This window comes from Mustela nivalis (genome assembly GCF_964662115.1).
Source record: "Mustela nivalis genome assembly, chromosome: 9".
NCBI lineage: Eukaryota > Metazoa > Chordata > Mammalia > Carnivora > Mustelidae > Mustela > Mustela nivalis.
Window position 1 is genome coordinate 30106466 of NC_139028.1, and position 20997 is coordinate 30127462.

Genomic DNA, 20997 nt, shown 5'->3' on the forward strand with positions numbered 1-20997 from the left:
TGAAAGAAATTGTGGATGTGACATTTACTTGTCAGATAAATTTGGGCCACTCTTTTAAATGCCAGTGATCTAATTTTATGACTTTCAGGAATCCCATTCTAGCTGACACAATACTTTGGGTGTGATGGATGCATAGTGATTGTGTTATTTGATGATAAACTTTGCTCGGATCCCTTGTTACATTACCCAGTCCAATCGAAGGGGAGTAGGGTGGGTCTGAATGTGATCCCAAAGGACTACATTTGGGCAAGGACATCTGGAGGGCAAGACCAAGTGGGAAGGGCTATTCCTGGAAGATTACTAATAGCCAGCGAGATCCCAGGGGAACAGGTGAAGGAGTTGGTAGAAGAACCAGGGGTGACTCCAAGCAGCACGGAGAATCAATAGTGGATAGACAGAAAGGTTGACAGCCAAGAGGTCCCGGAAAAATAGAGTGACACCTAGAGAGAAAGTGACAGTGCCCTGTGAGCATTGGAAACAAACTGTTTAGAATTCAATCCATGAAGTCCGGGCATGTGGTAGATGTTTCTTTTATGGCACTTATAACAACAGCCAGAACAATGGCCAAGTGATAAAGATTGCCTTAAAAAATTCTAACAACACCTACAATGGCCTCTCTAGATCCCTCCCTAATGTGCATAACTATCTTAAGGCTAAAACAGGGACAAGTCACTTAGGAACAGTTCCTAGACAAGGAGCCACTTAAGGAAGAACACGAAACAGGAGAATCCTGGGGATGCTTTGCTCTGTTCCCTGGTCCCCATCTGCAAGTAAAGCCACCCCGCAAACCAGCATTCAGACTCAGGCTCAGGCCTCAGGCCGAGTCCAGGTTCTAGAGAAGAGTCATGCTGTCCCATTTGCATGGTATCAAGGGCAACATGGCCATCACAGCCAAGCCGGGTTTATCACATCTGCGGGAGACTACATTTGAAACTACCTGTGACTGGTGAACCTCTGATGCATTAGCATTTTGCTCAGTGACTCTCAGAGGAAGGGAGGGAGGCACAAAGGAATGGTCAATGTCAGGTGCATGAATCTCAGCACTTCCTCTTATGGAGGAACTAATTGCTGTTTCCTGATTTCTGCTGGGAACACTCAAGACAGCAATCTCATCTGTATCCTTCCCCCAGTTGGAGGAATATTCTGTGCCAAGTCTGGTAAGAACGTTGATCTTGGCTCCCCAGCTTGTACTCCAGTGTATGCATTTAGACGGTCTCTCTCTCTCTCTCTCTCTCTCTCTCTCTCTCCCTCCCTGCCTCTCTGTTTCCCCTCCTTTTCCCCCACCCGCTCTCTGTCTAGGGAAGAACCAGGAACTGCCAGTGCTTCTAGTTACAAGTTACCTTCACATGCATGGTATCATTCCATTCTTATGATAAGTCAGATGAAAGCAGTTATTACAAATCTCTGTCTACAGACAGAGAAGGAGAGAGAGAGGGAGCCAGACCCAGAGAGTTCCTGTGGTTTCAGCTGGACTTGGTAGAACTGTCTCTACCCTGCTGTCTACCTTTTAAACAAAACTAAAGCCTGCAAGTCTCATCTCCCAGGAAGTCTCCTGTTTCTCGGCTCACGGGGATGAAAATGGTACATCTTGTGCTTTTTATAGGTGCTCTCAACATAGATTCGTTTCACCTTCTACCTTTTTGGCTCAATTCAATAAAAGCCAATGGCTCTCCAACACGGTTTATCCAGGGCGTTCAGGCCAGACTGCACATGAGCTGATGCATCCATGATTCCCTGAGGTGTTGGCCGGACATGGCAATCACCTTGGTCACTCCAGCTGGCCAGTTTGTGCTCAGAATAAAGTTGCTAATGGGGAAAGAGTTTTATCACTGTGTTTTTTCTTCCCCAGCAGAGATGGAAACTGCTGTGCCTTTGGAGAGCTCGTCCCTCCTTCAGGAATGTGAGGTCAGTTGCTTTCGGCTTAAAAAGTGTTTCTACTTAAAATTTACTTTTACATCCATTGAACAATTTCGTCTTTACGGCGAGTCAGATGAAAGTGGTGACTACAAAGCCCCTTGTAAACTGAGGCCAAACGATTGCTGTGGACCTAAGGAATAAGCAGAGTTCTGTTTGCTGACATCGAAGCTGCAGAGCCAGGCCAACCACCGGCTTCTTGACCCCAGACCGATGCTGTTAAATCAGAACATATGTGCTACACCAAATATACATACTATAGTTTCCAACGCAGATGGGACACTGGGCTAGACTCAGAGCAAGAAATAAATAGTTGCCACACAGTTGGAAAATGTCCAGTCTTCAACCCTAACTCCATCTTCTGTGTGTTTAACAAAAGGTACAAAACCAGCAGTGCCTGGGTTCCTTTCTTCATATTTGTGCTAGTTTGTGGCTTGTGGAGAAGTACTTGTAAAGACATGGACTTTTAGGAAGAAGGGAAGGAGGGAGGAAGGACAAAGGGAAGCCATGTATTGAGCAGCATCTCCAAGATCAGTTCTGATAGTTTTGTCCATTTACCTCACTTCATCCCCATTTTGGGTAGAAACTTTGCCCTCATCTGTCAAGTAGAGTGACCATGCCTACATCCAAGACATGAGTGGATGATAGGGGTTGATGCACAGGGAGCATTTAAAACAGCACTCAGCACTTATTAAATATCTGTTGTAATTGTTATAATTATCTGTATATGAAAAACTGAGATTCAGAATTGTATTTTATTTTTATTTTTATATTTATTTATTTTTATATTAACTTTGTTTTATTTTTATTATTTTATTTTGCATTATTTTTATCTTATTTTATTTTATTATTTTAAAGATTTATTTATTTGAGAGAGAGAGGACAAGCAAGGGGAGCAGCAGGCAGAAGGAGAGGGAGAAGCAGGCTCTCCCCTGAGCAGGGAGCCTGACGCAGGGTTTAGTCCCAGGACCACAGGATTACAACCTGAGTCGAAGACAGATGCTTAACTGACTGAGCCACCCAGGTGCCCCAGAACTGTATTATTTTTTAAAGATTTTATTTATTTATATTTTAGAGAGAGAGCACGCACGCACTGCACGCTTTGGTGAGTGAGAGGAGGAGCAGAGGGGAAAGGGAGGGAGAGAGAGAGAATCTGAAGCAGGTTCCATGTTCAACACAGAGCCTGATTCTGGGCTTGATCCCACCACCCTGAGATCATGACCTGAGCCAAAACCATGAGTCAGGCGCTTGACCAACTGAGCCATGCAGACATCCCAGAAGTCAGAATTTTAAATATTTGGCAAGATTTCAGTTGATAAGGACCTAGGTTATCAGTACAAATCCATACCATTCAGGAAGAATTAAAATGACATAACAAATATTTTTATGTTGTTAGCTGAGAAGACCTTAAATTCTTCCACAGGGCAGACATTCTAAGGACAAATAGGCAGATCCAGTTCTAGGTGGGTAGAGGAGAAGGAAAATTGGAATAGAACACTTCTCTCTTGCCTAGGAAAAAAACCAAAAACAAAGCAAAGCAAAACAAAACAAAACAAAAAACCCAAAAGAAACACTCTAAAAGAGCAGAAAGACTACACACAGCATTAGCTATTTAGCACTGCTCTTCCCCAAAGGAAAAAAAGAGATCCTTCTCAAAAATCTATAGAAAGCAAAATAATTAATGGCCTAGCATATATGAAAGTCTTTCACAAAGGAATTTTTAAAGCTGATCAGTTTTCATTTTAAGAATTCTCCTACATGATACTTTAAAAAATATATTTTCTCTAGCTCTCCAATAATTCACTTGAGGAGCAATTGTTCTTCTTTACTATTTCTTATATGTTAAAAATATCATTTCATTGCTGCGGTTGTATATGCATACTGTATCATTTCAATAGCAATTGATGATTTTTACCTTTTCCATTTTAAGCTACATAACCTCTCAGTTAAGGTGATCAACCATGCAAGTCTTTGGGTATTAAATAAATCACCCATGGTAACCAAGGGTCAAGGTCCTCTGTGGAGCAACCAGACATCTCCCAGGAGCCAATGGCTAATCTGGACTTCAAGAATTTTCTATGACTAGCAAGGGGACAAGGATCCAGCTGCCTAGGTTAACATTGAGTGGAGGGTGGGATGTCACTTGGCTTTTCTTAGAGAGATGATACAGGGCTCTGCCCTGTGCTGTCTTCTAGTCTCACTAAGCCCCCTCTCAGCTGGATTTCAGGTTGACCACAAAGAAGAAATGGGTCTGATAGTCACCTACTACTATATTTCTCGAACCCTCCTAAAATAAGCATCAGATGCACAAATAAATTTCTCTTCTATCTGTATATGGCAGGAAGTCTCTGTGTATAAAAACCTTAAAACCCACCCCCCAAAGGACACCAAAATATTGTATTTCTTAATTGAAGACTGTGTAGTGGACCAGTGTGTGTGTGTGTGAGGGGGGGATGAAAATAAAACTGTGTCTGGTGTCACATTAGATACAGGCTTTTAAAAAGACAAATGCATTGAAAAGCAAATATATTGGCACTATCCATAATCCTGACATTTTGACAAATACTTCAGTGTCTGCCTGTGTGATCAAATTGATTATCTCTGTGAGTTTTCTTCAAAGCCAGTCACCTCTGTGGCATCTTCCACTTGGTTCTATAAAACCCTGGGGCCTGATGCCAACATGCTGTTTGTATCCCAGAATTCTTTGCTGCTTGGTTCCATTATTCTCATCCCCCAATGGAAAGCCATTCAAGGGGTGCAGTGGGAGTCATCTTGAGGGTGAGGTAAATGTGGTTAATTGCCAAGTTTTTTTAGGGGAAGAAAGCTTCATTAGAGGGAGCTGAAGACAATTCATTTTCTTCTTTCTTGAAATTTTCCCTGAGAAGTTTGTCCAGGGAAGTTGTCTGGCTGGGTTTTAATTCTGCCATGTGAAAGATAGCTGTGGAAACAGAGGACAATATAGTTCACTGGGCTAAATTCATCTGCTAATTGCACTGACACGAGCATAGCAAATTCTTAGCAAATATTAGTTCATCGTGATGGTGGTGGTGGCAGTGGTGGTCTCTGGAGGAGGAGGAGGAGGAAACAGGAGATATTTCACTCCTTATGGAAGTCTTTAAAGAAGAAAGAACTGCTGGAATTAATTTACCTTAATTCATACTGAAGCATAAAGAAACCATGTCTCCATCCATCCAACCATCCAACCACCCATCCATCGACCTATTTACTCATTCAGAAAACGTTTATTGAAACTTTACTGAGAATGCTAACAAACTTTGTCTCACAGATTATAGGCAAGTTTGTCTAATACTTGTTCCAAAGAATCTTCCTTTGTATTGCATTTTCTAGTCTTTGGCAAGAAGAACAGGATTTGAGGCTGGAAGCTTGTTATCAATTTTTCTTCAGAAAAGAATAAACTAGAAGGTGAGAGACATTTCAGCAACGATATGAAGAAAGCAGATGAACACGAAGTGAAGAAAGGTACCTCATCTGTGCTACAGATCCATTTTTGTGAAAAGCATTGACATTCTTTCCTTCATTAGTTTGAAGCATATCCTACGTCCAAAATTATTCATTCACGTTTTTTTTTTTCTACCATGACCAACATAAGTCAAATCCCAATTATTATTTTTTCTCCTTGGCTCAGCACAGTGGCTTCCAAACTAATCTCAGTTCCAGGCTCATTCCGAAATACCTTCAGTTCAGCCACCAGCAGGAGCCTTGTGGAACCAGTAACTCCCTAACTAAACTCTCTGCCTTTCAACTGTCCTGTTCAAATTCAGTCTGTACACAGCCACCATATGGACCAAACCACCCCAAAGCTCTTCATGGCACTTTAGGCTAAGGTCTTTAACCCAAGGAATATTATGATCAATTCCCCCATCAACCACCACAGGCTCTCTACAGTGCTTCACCTCGGTTGTCCTCTACACCTCCCTATCGCATGCCAGTTCAGCTGGAATTCTGACTGGTCTTGACATCCCTCTTTCCGGTCTCTTGGGCTTGCTTGTGTTGCTTTCTTCCTCTGAAAGAGTCCCTGAAAATTCCTTTCTTTCATGCCTTTAATTTTTATTTTTTTTTCAAACATGTCTGAGTACCTCCACTGTGAAGCCTTTGTGAACCCATTTTATGAATTGAGATATTCCCTTCACCTGACAGTCCTTACCTTTTAACCATTCTGAAGGCATCTGGCATATTCTCCTAGGAAGCTCCCAGTGGACTGCTTGTTTACCCCTGATGTGCTGTGAGACCTCAGGAAGGTTGTGAGGGCATCTTTTCTTTCCTGGCAAACTCAGCACATTGCCCGACACATTATCATGTTATTTTGGAAGAGGTCAAAAAAGGAAGTTGATGACACAAATTTAAAAAAAAGAAGGTTTTAAAGTGAGTGCAGTTGTTAAAACTTGCCCTAGTTCTTCAACAAGACTTGACCTGTAATATGGTCATGAATGTGCCTGAATAATGACAAATTTGAGTGAGAATGGTCTGTCATGCACCCTTTTCTGTTGCTGATGCCTCTGTATAATGATGCCAATCACATTTAGCAGTGTAACTCTAGTACTCTGAAATTGCCTACTAGCCTTTCAACAATTTTTGCTCTAAATTTTTGTCATTGTGTTTTGTTGTTCTTTCATGTTGTTTGTTTTTTAAAAACAACTTCAGTAGGGGTGCCTGGATAGGCACTCACTCGGTTGAGCATCTGACTTGGTTTGGGCTCAGGTCATGACCTTGGGGTTGTGGGATTGAGCCCTGTGTCAGATTCTACACTTAGCTGGGAGTCTGCTTGGGGTTCTCTCCCTCTCTCTTTCCATCTGCCCCTCCCCCATTCTCTCTCTCTCTCTCTCTAAAATAAAGAAATCAATCTTTTTAAAAAATAAATATATGACCGGCAAAAGGCTATTAGGAAGCAGTCTAATAGTGTAACCCAATACACCTGTCAACAGGACTATTGAATTCCTGTTGATGACATCCCTCAAAACCAAGGGCTCCAGAGTGACTATCAACAAGGAATCCCAGATCTGATCACCTAGGACCACCTGGCCAGCTGGTATCTGGCCCAACATTCTCGGGACATATGCCGAACCTGAGTCCTGGTAACAGCGAGGTAGGTACTGGCCTCTCACCCAAGTGAGTATGCTCTGAGCATGGACGACGACAACTTGGGTGTCCTGATGGTTTTGGCATCGCTGGAAAAAGTAGAAACCGTGCAAGCCGCAAGGTAAATCAAGGTAAAGCTCACGTGCACCAAGAGAGGCTGCTCTCCTTGTTTTCCTTTTGCTAAAAATGCAAGCAGTCACTCTCCCATCTGCTGCTGAGGAGACAAGCCTTACCTTCCTTTTTGTAGCTGAGGAAGTACCGTGCGAGTGGCTCATCCCTTACCTGGAATCTTCTTTTCTGCATTTACTGACATTTAGAAGCCAAAACCCATTACCTCAAAATTGGCTAAATAAGGTCTCTCCAGTTAATTTTGCCTATAAAACAATTTTCCTATTCAAGAACACTGAACATTGGGCTCCATCTCTCATAATAAAGAGGCCATTAATTCTCTGCTACTGCTCATTATTCTTATTAACTATTCGCAGACTTTTTGCTGGAGGCAAAATGTATCTATTAGAGCCAGCAAATAGGGATTGCTAACATGCTGAGGCCAGCGTCCTCTCCCAGGCACTCAGCAAAGCCAGCGACATTGGACTCCACCAGCTGGGCCCTGTGCATAGCATCTGTGCTGTCGTGAGTCCCGAGAGGGAAGGGGGGAAGACAGGCTGTTCACACAGCCGAGTCGTTACCCAGACTTGCTTATGCAGAGCCCTGTATCTTGACTATAGTGAAAACAGTTTTCTAAGTTCTAAGGGTAGGAACTGACTGATCACTTGGATTTGTCTTTATTTTGTTGGGGAGGGATAATTGGGGGAGGGTTGTTGTTTTACTGTGTGTCTGGGTTTTTTTTTTTGTGTGTGTGTGTGTGTGTGTGTGTGTTTAATTTTACTTATTTATATGATGGACAGAGATCACAAGTAGGCAGAGGCAGGAGGGTGGGGGGGGGGAAGCAGGCTCCGTGCTGAGCAGAGAGCCCGATGCGGGGCTTGATCTCAGGACCCTGAGATCATGACCGAAGCCAAAGGCAGAGGCTTAACCCACTGAGCCACCCAGATGTCCCTACTGTGTTTTGTTTTTTAATGGGAAAAAAAATCTTCTATGAAGTGAGGGTGAAAAAGAGGAGCCCTGGTGGTCTCACTTGGTGCTCCTAGGGAAATACGGAGAAGTGAAAGACATAGTAAAGAAATGGACATTTCCTGAGCAATGAACTCACTTCTTACAATTGGCGTTTTATCTTTTTTTTTTTTTAAAGATTTTATTTATTTATTTTACAGACAGAGATCACAAGTAGGCAGAGAGGCAGGCAGAGAGAGAGAAGAGGAAGCAGGCTCCCTGCCGAGCAGAGAGCCCGATGCAGGGCTCGATCCCAGGACCCTGGGACCATGACCTGAGCCGAAGGCAGAGGCTTTAACCCACTGAGCCACCCAGGCGCCCCACAATTGGCATTTTAAAAACAATTTCTTAAAGTAGCTTTTACATGTCATGAGACTTACCCATTTCCTTTGTAAAATGCAATCATTTTAACAGTTTTACTGGGGAGTGCAATTATCACAATACATTGATTTTAGATTCCCACAGTTTATTCCCACAATAAAAATCTTTTGGCCCATTTATAGGTAAGGCTAATCTACTCACATGTCCTAGCCCCTGGCAACCACTATACTACCTTCCATGTCTTTCAGTCTGTGTGTGTGTGTGTGTATGTGTGTGTGTAAAGTGACAAGTTTATTAAGTGAAGATACAGAAAAAGCTCTCAAGAGGGAGGGCGAGGGGTTCCAACAGGGTTGCCATCAAGGGCTTTTAGGGTTAGTCATTTCTAGAAAGCTAACCAGGGAACTTAAGTTCTTTAAACATCTCTAGTGATAACACCTTCAATGGTTTACTTCCTTCTTAGGATCTGGTTATTCTTTGTTGGTCACAGGTAATTATCATAAAGACACCCATCCCATACAACCCACCCCACATGCCTAGGTCAGGGTGGTCCTTCACCCCACACATCCATTTACTTTTTGGTGACAGTTTCTATAAAGCACACACACAGTACATGGCGCCCTGTGTCTGGCTTCTTTCAGTTGGTGTAAAGTTCAAGGTTCATCCTTGTCATAGCATGTGTCTGCACTTTCTTCCTTTTCATGGCTGAGTAGTGTTCTCTGTAGAATATACCACATTTTGACTATCCATTCACCAGCTGGTGAACCTTTAGGTTATTTCCATTACTGGACTATTAATAACGCTGCTATGAGCATCTATGAACACCCACATGCTGTTCTTTGTGTGGACCTGTGTTTCCAGTTCTTTTAACAAACACCCAGGAGTGGAATTGCTAAGTCATATGGTATTTTTATGTTTAACCATTTGATAAATTTCCAAACTTTTCTAAAATGGCTGCAACACGTTGCATTCCCAACAACATTGTATGATGGTTCCCATTTCTCTAATCATTCTCAACATTTGTTGCTGTCTGTTGTATTTATTTTAGCCACTCCAGTGGGTGAAATATGATATTTTGTTGTGGTTTTAATTTGCATTTCCCTAATGAATAATATGCTGAGCATCTTTCCATGTACTTATTGTCCATTTGTGTCCTCTTTGTGACGATATCATTCATATTCATGACCTATTTTTTATTGTGTTGTTCGTCTTTTAATAATTGAGTTGGAAATATTCTTATAAATTCTATGCTAGTACTTTATCAGGTTTGTGTTTTGTAAATATCTTTCCCCCAATCTGTTGCTTGTCTTTTAAATTTTTTAGCAGTGTCTTTCAAAATGCAGAAGTTTTTAATTTTGATGAGACTCAATTTATCACATTTTTTTCCTTTGTTGGATGTCTGATCTAGAGAATCTTTGTCTAAGACCAGGTGTTGAACATGTGTTATAGTCTCTTACAAAAACTGTTTTCAGGGTTCTTGGGTGGCTCAGTTGGTTAAGCATCCCATCCTTGATTTCAGCTCATGTCATCATCTCCCGGTCATGAGATCAAGCCCTGCGTCAAGCTCTGTGCTCAGCTCAGAGTCTGCCCGTCCTTTTCCCTCTTTTCCCCACTGCTTGAGAGTGCTTCCTCTCTCTTTCTAAAATAAATAAATAAAAAACTGTTTTAGTTTCTACATTTCAGCTTGTAATCATGTTGAGTTAACTCTTGTGTATGGTGTGAGGTGACAGTCTAAGCCTTTCTTTTTGCACAAGGATATATGAAATTGTTTGAGTATCTTTCAATGAAAAGACTATACTTTCCCACTAAACTAATTGTCTTGACACTTAAGTAAAACAACTGACTGACTGAAAATTTAAGGATTTATTTCTTGAGACAGAAGTATTTCCTTCCCAGTTTCCAGATGATGGAACTGAGGCTGGTCAGTGTTAGAACAGGCTCCCAGAAGTTAGATCTTCCTTGGTCTAATACCCATGCTCTTTCCTTCAAATAACTCCAAATATAGAAAACTATTATTTTAAAATTTCATAATATTTATAAAGAGCTTGGGAATCTGGGATTTGTCTTTAATATAATGCCTTATTGAAAAGGATGCCAATTATCTTTCAATATGAGGGAAGATAATTTAGATATATAGACCTCCTCTTATTTTAGCCACTCATAATGTAAGAAATAGGGACTCTACTTCTTCATTCAATTATTCATATAACACATCTTTATTAAATGTCTACAATCTAGAGAATCCACTAATCTATTAATAACAGCTATTTATAACGTGTCCTTTATGGTCTTCTCAGGAAGAATCTCCCACTAATTGCTGCTCCCCATCTACCCGCAGACATCAATTCAATCACATGTCCCCAGTTAGTTACTCCCTTCCCTCCACCACAGCAGGGCAAGACCTAGAAGTCACAAAGACTCAGGTTGGGAACTCCACAAGAACTATAAAAAAGCTCCAGGCCTGAGGCAAAAACCTGTCTCATGTAGCCTGCTCTGTCAGGATTTGTTACTCCACATCTGTTCTCTCACGTCTTGGCTCTCTTCTTTTGGTTCCTGAGAAATCTTGGTTCCTGCACATTTCCTTTATCTCTTGACTACCTGGTTTATCCCACTTTTTGTTTTGCGCTGTGTTTCGAATTTCCACTCTCTGCTTGATCTGTTCTGACCTTCTCTACTGACCCATGTAATGAGCTCTCCTTTTGACCTGTACCCCTCCCTCGACCTCCTTAGCATGAGAAGCTTTTCTGGTAGAAATTGCTTACCTGATTCTAAATGCTCAGTTCAGCCTTGACCATCAAATACTTGGCTCTGACCTGGAACTGGCACGTGTCTGACTTCTGCTTTCATTTTCATGAAATGTTCCAAGTACTGGAGGGTAGTGACCATTAAGAATGTGGGCTCTGTGCTAAGATTGTCTGGGTTAAAACTCTATTTTATCCAAAGTAGACTTTACTACCCACATAAACTTTGGCAAATTACTCAGTCTTTCTGTGTCTTAACCTCATCCATAAAATAGGAGTAATAGCAATATAACTTCCGGGGTGATGATTTGAATACAAAGAGTTAACATCCATGTTAAAATAGTGTCTGGGGGCACCTGGGTGTCTCAGTGGGTTAAAGCCTCTGCCTTCGGCTCAGGTCATGATCCCAGAGTCCTAGGATCAAGCCCCACATAGGGCTCTTTGCTCAGCTGGGAGTCTGCTTCTTCCTCTCTCTCTGCCTGCTTCTCTGCCTACTTGTGATCTCCATCTGTCAAATAAATAAATTAAAAAATCTTTTTAAAAAAATAGTGTCTGATACATAATAAGCTCTCAATAAATTTGAGCTATTATTCTGTTATGACTACATCCACCCTTTGTAAACTAATCCTAACTCTTTAGTATTACATAGCCTCTTGCCTCCATGCTTTTACTCATTCTAAAAGGACACAAGCCACATCTTACCCCCATACCCAGGTAAATTCTTATTATCATTCAATTCTTAATTATCAGTTCCTTCCCTGGGGACCTCCACTGATTCCCTAAAGCAATTTAGGAACCTCCTTTTGTGTTCCCATAGCACTTTGAATCCCCTTAACATGAAATTTATCATGCTGTATTTTAATTGTATGTATAGACACCTTTCTTTTTCACTAGACAGAAAATTATTTAGGTCACAGTTACCTCAATGCTGTTTATAGTTTTACTTCTAATGTTTAACACAGTATTTAGTACAGGAAAAGCTTCTAGAAGCTCTGCGTTAGGCTTCAACACAGTTGACAGTTGTCTAACAGTTTTGATAGGTGCTTTTAAGTGGAGGAAAGGCAATCCACAGATCAAAATCTGAGAATATTTATTTTCTTATATTAGAAATGGTATTAATGCATTTTTTGAAGCAGTTTTAGTTTTACACAAAAAGGATAGGACGAGAAAAGCCTGATTCACGCAAAAAAAAAGACAAATGGAAGATTTTAGAACTCTCTCATCCTTCCATGTATCTTCATAGAGCAAGTGGAAGATCTTTACATGAAAATAATCAAACACATGGCAGAGAGAAAAGTACAATGTTGGCATTGACATAACACCATTTGAAGACTGACTTCTTCTCCTTTTGGATACCCAGATGGTGGTGTGTGAAATTGCCACCTAGTATGGCGTCCATGGACGGTTTCATGGGAGTGTCCCCATGAATTTCATTTATCTGTCACTTTTGTTTACTGAAATTTATATACTTAACTAATTTGACTTGACATAATCAGGACACACCATGAGAAACAAGATGACTTCTTTTAAACATTTCATTTAATAAGAATGTACTGGATGCAGTCTTCTGTTCCTTTTTATTAAGGAAGGAGATACGGACTAACCACCATTACTCACAGGGTTAGCATGAATTTATAATAAAATTCTCCAAGACATGTGCAATATCTACATTTTAGCTAATGGGAATTGATTTAGAATTATATCCATTTTTAACAACTTATAATGAATTTTTCTTTTGCATTGCTCCCAGTCATACATTAGCCTTTTAAGTGCCATACAACCTCAAAGAAATCTGTACACTATAATAACTTATGATGGTGTTTGTTCAGCAAAATGCGTTTTGGCTTTTCCACAACCTCTTGGATGCGACATAGCCTAATTCAACATGGCGGATTTCTCAGTGGCTTGGCTCCATTCCCTCTGAAAAATAAATGTAAAGTTTTAGAAGTCGACTAATTTCAACTGTACTTGTTCAGTGGAAAATTAAGGATTTATAAGAGACCTATCTTGTCTTTATAAAGCTGTGGTTTGAATGAGCTGAAAATCCAGTTCTCTTAATGGCTCTTCTGCATTCACTTCAGTTCCCAGAGATCAGAAAGAAGTTTTTCAGAAAACCAAAGAAAATTCTCTTACTTCTCATTTGGGATTGTTTTAAAGGTAATACCTGAAGATACAGTATGAGCTCCTTCCTCATTGGTATCATCTGTGGCATTATTAAGTCTTCCCTATGACAAATCAGTTGTTCCTAATCAATAAAATATGATCTGCCAGAGAAGGAGGAAAAGAATGTGATGTTTATAAACTGAAATGCCTTTTTAAATTTAGGAATGATTTACTCACATCTTGCCTTATAGAAATAGCCCCTATTGGACTAAGCAAATATGTATTGCCCAAGAGAGTAAGAATAGTAGTTTACAATTTTTTAAAAAGTTATTCAGAGGGAGTACTTCTGACACTCTGAAATGAATTCTAAAGCATAACCATGCTTTATTGGCAAAATGCTTAATGATAACATGGCATCGTATACAGAATCTTCATGGGACTGGTATGACCTGCATATTCAGCACACTTCCTGGCACAGCCCTATGTGGTTGGAAAGTGGTAATTTCAATGATTATTGTTCATGTTATCACAAACATGGTCTCTTTTGACTTCCCTTGATCACTGACCGATTACAGTCCCTCAAATATTGCTAAGCCATGTTAGGGAATCACAGATGAAACATCGCTCACGTTACTTCTTGAGAAAATTATCTCACCTGCTCTCCAGTGCTGACCGCCAGTGACCTCAGTCCTCTCTCAAGGTGTTATCTATAAGCAGGCAAAGAATTTTTCTCTAAGTTTAGGAACTGTTTACAAGGTTGTGTGTGTGTGTGTGTGTTTTCTCTCTCTCTCTCTCTCTCTCTCTCTTTTTGCCCTATAATTGTAGTCTACAAATATAGACCTCAGCCATCTGTTGATTCTGTTACTCATTTACAGGTGACATAAGGAGAAGTGAGACTGGCTAGGGACTGAAGATCCACAGAGCTCTACGACTTTAGTCTTACTCATTCCTGGAGCCAAGGAATATGGCTTCTAGTTTTGAAGACCAGAAGGTGTGCTTCTTCCAAGAGAGTCTCTACCCCTGACCGAGCTCCTTTCTGCCATGGTTTTAAATGTTAGTTAGTTAAAAATTAGATATGCATATCTAATTTGATATGCATATCAATCATTTCTTGTTCCCAGGAGGGATAAAGGAAAGTTAGACACTAACAAAACAATAATTATTCCTGAGTTCCAGGAGACCTGAAGAACTATTCATTCATTCATTCATTCATTTAATGAAGTTTTTGTGAGTGCGTGTACTCTGTCACTTCCGTGAACGCTAGGAAGGAAATCAAATCTTAGAAAGCATAACTCTCTTAAGAAGCTTACCATTTAGGAAAAGAGATGGATATAAGAAGGAAAATAAAAGAATTCTGTTTCTATCTTGGAGGTCTGTATGTATGAATTATAGTAGAAGTATAGGAAAAGAGACACCTACCTTTCTTTTGAAGGGAAGCAGGGAAGGCTTAATAAAGAAGAGAGGGTTTGGGCTGAGCCCTGAGGGATGAATGTTTCCCAGGATGCAGGCAGAGGGGGCAGAATAATCAAGGACACAGGGCATGATATGAAAGGGAAATCCTCTAGAAGATGCTAGTATATTGCCGGAGGCCATTTCTTCCCATTAGTGCCCCAGAGGACACAGAACTGTACCTTCCCACAAGAGAAGGGGGAGAACAGGCACAGGGGGCTGCTAATTCATCTTGCTGAGCAACTTTAGAACGTTCTGGCAGGCCAGTGGCCATGGAGCAGAACCCTAGATAGGAACCAAGACCCCTTTCGACTTTCTCCTCACCTGATTTCAATCACAAACAAGGCAGCAACAGCCTGTGACTTATGTCATTCTGATTAGGCAGGCGAGATCTGTGGGTGTGATTCTGGAAGAAGTCTCAAATAAACACCCACGGCAGTTGGTCCTAGTTTGAATGTTGTACATTCACTCCTTCGTTAAACCAACTGTGCTCAGAAGCGTCTGCTTCATCTCTGGCTCATGTCCAGGCATTTCTGGGAGCCTTGAAGCTGAAATACTTTGCAAACCTCCTGAAGTTTTTAAAGGGTCACATCACTGGGGTGATTCAGAAGTTCTGATTCCGGTAAATGAGGTTGTAGTTCATTAGAAAACAAACTTTGTTTTTGTTGAAAGAAGGTAGTAATTCAGATGAGCAGCTGCTTTTTAAAAATCACGATATCACCACCTCTCCAGAAAGCAGAAACCCATCAGCAGCACAAGGATACCTAATTTCTTGTCAGGCATTCCTTTAGGAGGCAGTGAAACAGATGGAATATAGCATAGGGCATACTGAGTCCCTTTTGGTGGGTGAACCATTGACTAGTAGAGTACAATTCCAGAATGCTAGGAAAATAATTTCAGAAAATTTCGTTTTGAAGGGGACTTATTAAGAAGCCCACTCCAGAGCAGATCTCCTTTTAAGAATCCTGAGGTCTTCTTGCCACTGTTCAGGGTCTTTTCCCCCACCCGTTAAAAGACCAACAACAGCAGAGTACAGAAAGAGAGGGTATGGCTTTTTAGACTAGGATTCAGTATTTCACGTTCCCTTTCATAACCTGCCTTTTTGTCACAGAAATACCTATTTTTTGGAATCCATAAAACTTAGGAATACATACAACAGAGAGAACGTGGTTTCAGTAAGTGGAAGGAGCCACTGTGGTTATTAAAGCTTTGTGATGACCTGTGAGGTCAAGGCGTGGCCATTCCAGGACCCTTCTTGCAATGAGTAATGGTGCCCTGGGCTTGGAGGAGAAGCTGTCGAAGGAATTCCTCTAACCCCTGGAAAAAGGCTACAACTCCAGGAGGTCTTGATTAGAATATATATTTGCCATCAATGGCCCCACTTGATCTCATTTATTTTACATAAAGCAGTTGGAATTTGGGGGCCTTGGGATAAACATGCAAATCTATGCAAACCAGAAATCATGTTTATAAAATACACAGTGAAAATGTTTTCTGGATTGCATAGAAAAGACTCACATAACCCAACCTCAGGCAGCTTGCAGAGAATGTACTCCAAAGGGGACTGTGTGTTCTAAAACAGAACAGAGGGGAGATTCCAAGCTCCTTTTGTTTGGTGATAGTACTCCCACACTAAGAATCCCCTCTTCTCTGCACAAGTGGTGAGAATCTTGGGTTACAGCGTGGTTTCAACGAGTAAGCAAAACGCATGGGCCTGTAGGTGGATACGTGGGTTCATTTATTGGTTCATTCATTTATCCAATAATATAGCAGATGCTTAGAGAGAGCTTGCTATGTGCTAGGTACCACTTCTGTGCACTGGAAATACAGCAGCGGATTCTGCTTTATGGATTTTAAGTATCAATTGTGTAGGGAAGGCCCGAAGTGTGAAATAATACACAAAATGTATAATAACTCGGAATGTTAAAAGTTCTAGGTAGGAAAAAGATGAAGAAATGAATGGGAAGGGCGCCTGGGTGGCTCAGTGGGTTAAGCCGCTGCCTTCGGCTCAGGTCATGATCTCAGGGTCCTGGGATTGAGTCCCGCATCGGGCTCTCTGCTCGGCAGGGAGCCTGCTTCCTCCTCTCTCTCTCTCTCTGCGTGCCTATCCATCTACTTGTGATTTCTCTCTGTCAAATAAATAAATAAAATCTTAAAAAAAAAAAAGAAATGAATGGGAAAAGAAAGTATTGGGAGGGCCATTTTAAATAGAGTGGTCACAGATAAGGTAATTTTTGAACCAAAAAGTTGATAAGGTTGTGATTCATGAAGCCATTTAAGGGAGACCATGCCAGATGGAGGGAGCGGAAAACACAAGGGCCTTGAGGGATGGGGCATCTGGGCGCCTAGTAGTTAATTATCTGCCTTAGGTTCAGGTCATGATCTCAGAGTCCTGGGATCAAATCCTGCATCCAGCTCCCTGCTCAGCAGAGAACCTACTTCTCCCTCTGCCTCTGCTGCTCCCCCTGCTTGGGCTCTCTGTCTGTCTCTCTCTCTCAAATAAATAAATAAAATCTTTAATTTTTTTAAAAAGATTTTGTTTATTTGGCAGAGAGAGAGAGCACAAGCAGGGGGAGCAGCAGGCAGAGGGAGAAGCAGGCTCCCCACTGAGCAAGAAGCCTGATGCTGGACTCGATCCTGGGACCCTGGGATCATGACCTCAGCAGCTGCTTAACTGACTGAGCAACCCAGGCTGGCTCAGGTCCCAAATAAAATCTTAAAAAAGGGGGGTGGGTCCTTGAGGGAGATATATGCTAGGCCACTCCAAAGGAGGAAAGAGAAAAGTAGTAGAAGATGAGGCAGGACAGGTGGTAAGGGGCTCTGTGTTTTTCTAAGGGCTTTGAAGCTGTGCCTGTAAATTTATGTATATGTGGAGGGTGGGTGGGGAGGGGACACTTTCCAGCTACCCATTTAGGATTGCTGGCGTGAGACATTTGAAATAGGAAAGGAGCCTCAAGGTTAAATGTCAGAATATATCCTAGCATGTCAAGCTGTCAAAGTATGTCGAGAATTATCAGGAACAGCACAATGCGTATGGCACCAGATGCAAGTCTAAAGTCATTTCTCTGGTCAGATGCCACCTTTTAATACCTTCTAGTACTACCTGTGTGTCGAAGCATCTTGAGGCTAGTGTCCTTGTTTTTTCCATAGCACCTTAAGAGACTTTTCCAGGAATAGATACCTACAAATGTTTATTGAACGGATAAGTGAGCAAAATAATAATAAGAGGTAATCAGGGCTTGACAATATAGAACAACACAAATCTTACATGTTAGGTAACACTAATCTGTATCACAAGTCTTCATCATGAAAAATTTACAGAATGCCACTTACAAAATAGCATCCTTGAGTGAAAGAGGACTGGTGGACATAAGTGTTTCCACATCATCGGGATGCAAGCACAAGGAGAAAAGAGCATTTTTTAAAAAATCACTTTTTCTTCTTAGGTAATGAATATAGAGTCAGCTCATCATTTCAAACTGCTGAGTCATTTGCCACTTGAAATGAATTGAGGGTTGTTAAAGGTTTTATAGAATTCATTAAATATGTATTGAGCCAGCTTAAGATGGAAATTGTTATAAAAACTGGCAACAGTTCAAGCAGCAAAACGTTTCAGTTCATGATGGAGATATTTTACTCCCGCCTGGATTGTGTCCTCCATTAGTCCATTCAAACTGCCTCCTGTACGGGGCATGGTAATTGCTGCAACTGCTCACAGGGCTATTCTGAGAGCTAACAAAACATTGTGATTCCAGCCAGGTGTTCCCTCTCCCAGAAGACATGGCATTGAGTGAGATATGTGCATTCACCTAAGCACTGACACCTCCAGGTTGCCTGGATTTGGGGGCATTGGAATAAACACGTGCATGTGCATACAGGTCTGTACGCAGTCACCTTGCTGTGCCCGCACACCTGCACACACAAAAACTTAGGACGTGCAAGTTCTCTTGCTAGCTTGAGGTTCAGGAGGGGCTGGAAAGTCAGAAGGGAGAACAGGATATTGGAAAGAACGTGTAGCTTAGAACGAAACAGAACTGGGTGCTGTCCCACTCCACGGCTAACTGAGCAGAGTCATGCTACCTAATCCGAGCTTTGTGAGCCTATTTCTTCATACGTTTTGAAAATAATACCTACCCTTGTGCCTGGTACTTAGTGGGTACCAGTGTCTCTGCTCTAATGTTTTATATGTATTCCGGCTATTCCAAAAAGCCATGCTCTAAAAAATAACAAGATAAAGGGCGAGATTAAAAATAGAGTTGAGAGCAGACTTCAAAATCTGTACAATTTGGTAAACAAAATGCTAACAAAAATCATAAAAAAAAACCCTCATAATTTTAAAATGGCAAAACTCCTCATAAATTAAACTAAAGGAAAAAAAAAAAAAAAGAAAAAAGATGATGGTAGCTTGACCCAAGGCAGTGTAAAGAAGCTGAGCATGGAGACAAGGTCACGACGTATAAACACATATAACCACCAGTAAAAAGCATATGGTGAGGATGAGTTAAAAGCAAGAACATGGGATAAATTGGTGTTGGTGCAATATTGGGTTTTCTTGCTGCTCGCTGTACTGTGCAGACTTACTGTAGTTTGTGTTCAGGTGTGGTTACTTGGTGACACAAAAAGGAATGAGCTGGAAAAAAAATTATTTATTAACCTATAAGATTTCTGAATTTCACTGATGGCATTTCCTCATGTGAGTGAGCTAATTTGCATTACAAAAAAGATGGAGAGGACCAGTAGTACTTACTATGTATTTCTGAATTTAAGAGAAAGTACAGAATTGTGAGTACTTATATCATGTAGATGATACAGGGTAAAGTATTGGCACAGTGTCTGACAGGAAGTATAGGATAAATATGTGTTTCTCTCAGATGATAAAATCAGGGAGAGTGTAAGTGTTTAGAATCTTGTCCGAAAAAGGGACCAAGAAACTGAGAATGTTCAGTGTTGCTAGTAATTCCAAGCGTCAGCTATGGGGCGGGAGGGCTTGTTGGGTGAGAGTGGTTGTGATATAGAGAAAACTAGTGAGATCCTTCACATGCTGCAGAGGGAAAACAACAAATGCCAAATACTCTGATATCATCCTGATCTCTAAGACAAATGGTGACTTTTCATCTTGCCAAGAGATTTCTTGATTACAAATTTTAAAACAGTCTAACATGGAGGGGTGTGATAAATCAGTGAAAAGCGTTGTGTTGGGTTTTCACTCTGGGACTCTATAGAAAACCGGTCTTACTTACACAGTCTGCTGTGATAGAACCTGGCATGTTGCCATAGATTCGATGATCACTTAGAATCTAGCCTCAATCCCAGGATCGAATCCCGCATTGGGCTCCCTGTTCTGCGGGGAGTCTGCTTCTCCCTCTGACCCTCCCCCCTCCTGATGCCCTCTCTCTCATTCTCTCCCTTTCTCTAATAAATAAATAAGTAAAGTAAGTAAAATCTTAAAAAAAAAAAAGAAAGGATTCAACTTGAATTCTAGATTAAATTTACAATACTGCTGAGACTAAATATGTTGGAAATTGCACGATAATCTGTAGCTTATAAGGTGTATGAAAATATAAAGCTTATGAGATGTAAAGGATTATTATGAAATCCCAGGTGTCTATGGTGGTTGGATAGACTCCCGAATGTGCAAAGCTCTCTATACTCTGACTGGCCATGGACAACCCAGACACAAGCATTTTGAGATAAATTTCATACCATCACATCTACTGACCCAGTTATGTCTACACAGTTGATACATGGGAAGGTCAGTTCACCCAAGAAGCCCATCCCCCACCCCCCACAGCCTTCATGGGATATCTATTGTGTTTGCAGCTGTGCTAAGAGATAACAAGAACACAGCCCCTGTTTTTTGAGCAGCTCATGAAACACACTGGTTCATGTTGAGGGGGTCCTTTGGAAAGCACAGAAGGGCAGCTCAACCTAGAGGTTGAGGGAAAGATTCCAGAGACCAGAAGACCCCTTTGCAGGTCTGAAGGACACATGAGAGCCTGGTAAGCAAATATGGAGGGTCTGGTGAGACCCCAGGGACAGGGGGGTGGGTGGGAACAAGGATAGGAGACCTGAAGCAACGTGCCTGGGGTGTGCAAAAACGTCACCATGCCTGGGAGAGAATGTGCAAGGCAGGAACTGTCAGAAAATGATGGTAAAGACCCAAGAAGGGCCACATCACAGGCATACCTAAGAGGGAACGAGGACTCAATTCCAGACCACTGCAATAAAGCAAATCACGCAATAAAGAAAGTCAAATGAATAT

At 41.3% G+C, this 20997-nt stretch overlaps 1 long non-coding RNA gene across 1 annotated transcript; it reads right to left on the reverse strand.

Annotated features, from left to right (window-relative positions):
- Positions 1–12940: 12940 nt before the first annotated feature.
- On the reverse strand, positions 12941–16271 carry LOC309841388. The gene is made up of 4 exons (XR_014299102.1): positions 15060–16271; positions 13942–13993; positions 13348–13447; positions 12941–13103 (listed from the first exon to the last, which is right to left on the reverse strand). It is a non-coding gene; the product is annotated as an uncharacterized lncRNA (long non-coding RNA).
- Positions 16272–20997: the final 4726 nt, after the last annotated feature.